Source organism: Haemaphysalis longicornis, unplaced genomic scaffold (assembly GCF_048455015.1).
Source record: "Haemaphysalis longicornis isolate Haplotype H1 unplaced genomic scaffold, Haemaphysalis longicornis Haplotype H1 scaffold_7, whole genome shotgun sequence".
Classification (NCBI taxonomy): domain Eukaryota; kingdom Metazoa; phylum Arthropoda; class Arachnida; order Ixodida; family Ixodidae; genus Haemaphysalis; species Haemaphysalis longicornis.
The window spans coordinates 175,946,806-175,948,988 of record NW_027526422.1 but is presented as its reverse complement, the minus strand read 5'-3'; positions in this window follow the sequence as shown (position 1 = coordinate 175,948,988).

Here is a 2,183-nt window from a genome sequence, read left to right as displayed (position 1 = left end):
TTCAGGTGGCAGGTGGACCGTGAATTTGCAGCTGACATAGACCCGCCGACGAGTGCGAAAGCACATGCGACGCATCAGCACGGGGATTACCGAACACCCGCTTTCCCCACAAGCTCGAACCAAGTTCCTTTCACTAAGCTCTCTCCGTATATCTTTACTCTCTGCTTATCAGTGCCTTTCAAAGCCGCGTTGTCACTCCGCTCCTTTCTTTTCTAGGGTGCCTCGATGCACTCGCGTCAGCCGCAAGGGTGGAGACACGTATACGTTGGCGCCGCCATTTTGGGTTACTCGCTGGCCGCCGCCGCAAGTCACGGTAGCAAGACCGCGCTATCGTTTTTGCCGCAACACGGTGTACTCGCGAAGTTTGAACCATATTTATTTCGCGTTGCTGGGTTTTGTGGGAATCGAAAACAACTATGAATTCAGCGCTTCCATAGAATGGCAAATGCGCGAGACCGATCAAATGGTGTCTGCGCCATGTTCAGGAATACCGGGTTTTTCTTTTGTATCCACCCTGATTATAGTTCGTTGCGCTCAGCATTGGCGATTTCACACACTGGCTTTTTTCCCCTCTCAATTTGCTCGACCACATTGGCCTTATCTCGCTCGCGCAATGCGCAGGTGTGGCGGGCAATAAATAGCACCGGACGGCACGTGTGTCTCGTAGTGCGCGGCGCTTGGCTGGCGGGTTAGCTCGGACGCCGTGCAGGGCAGGGGGCACAACATTGGTGTTTCTGTTTTAGATGCGGAGCGTCTCTTGCTCGGGGGTATGTCCCGTGGCGTCGGCGTCCGCACTCCCACTACGCATGCGCAACTCTCCTCCTTCCCGCTCTCCAACAGCTGCGCGTTGCTCTCTCCACTTCTCTTCTGCCACCTGCTTGCGGTTCTCCTGCGTTCTCGCTGCTGCTCTCGCAGCGCATGCGCTACTCTCTTCCTCTAGTCTCCTCTCCTTCAAGTGGGAATATAAAGCGGGTAGAGCGCTGCGTGCGTTCAGTGCAGCGCTTGCTTCGGTTGAATCCGTTGATGCTTCCGATGAAGTGTGATGGAAGCAACATTCCCGCCAGTGAGTGGGCTGACGCAAGCGCGCGTCAGCATCAGCCCAAACACTAATAGCAACGTTACGTCCACTCAAGACAAAGCTGCAAAGCGAAGGGCACTCGACGCTGAACGCAAACGCTTGAAGCGAGCGGCGGACCCTGAACTTCGTCAGCGCGAAGCAGCTTCGAAGCGTCAAGTAGTAGTAGTAGTATGAAACTTTAATGAGCCTTATAAAGTAGGAGTGGTTCCCTAGTCCGGGAATCCAAGTGACGACCGGGCGACCGACGCCCTAGATGCCAGTAGTTGCTGGACGTCCAACGTCGAGCAGCGGATCCTGAGCTTCGGCAACGACAAGCAGCGTCAGTTTGAGAACGTCGAGCGGCGCTACCGGAACTTCGACAATTTCCCCCAAACCCAACTACTAACACAACGGAACGCAACGGAACCCTCCCGACGCTCCGCATCCTACTCAGGGTTCCACTAACACAACGGAACGCAACGGAACCCCCCCGACACTCCGCATCCTACTCAGGGTTCCCCTAGGGAAGATTGGGTAATTTTTTTTAGCTAGGGATTTTAGCAAATAACGCCAGAGCGCGCTAGAAGATACTAGTTCAAATAAGCTCTTAGCCTACCTGTCGTGTGAGACAGTCTACTAGGCCGGCATTTACCCGCACCCCGGTCGTACGACACTCCGTTCATACGACGCTCTCTAGCCGTCCCTTGAAATTCGTATTATCGGGGTTCCACCGTATTATATTCTTGACTAAGCGAGATCGTGAATATTTTTTCGGGCCACTAAAAGTGTCGAAAGATTACTGTAATGCGAAGCAACCTCAATTCGCGCGTAATATTCAAACTATTGTGCAACGTACACATTTGGTGAAATCGCACTCGCTGAACTGGTCTTTCTTGAAACACGCCTGCCTTCCCGGCTACTGAATTGTATCTTTGCACGTCAGTGTTTTGCAGACACCATACATTGTAAAAATTTAAGGGGTACCTTTTTATTCAATAAATGAAAAAAAGTACCCCGGCCCTAAGAGGCACTGTAGCCATTTCACATGCAGAAGAGTCGAGCCGTGGTGCCGGCGATGGGCACACCACGGGAGAAAAATTGCCGAAAGAGGCAACGGGCATAGAGT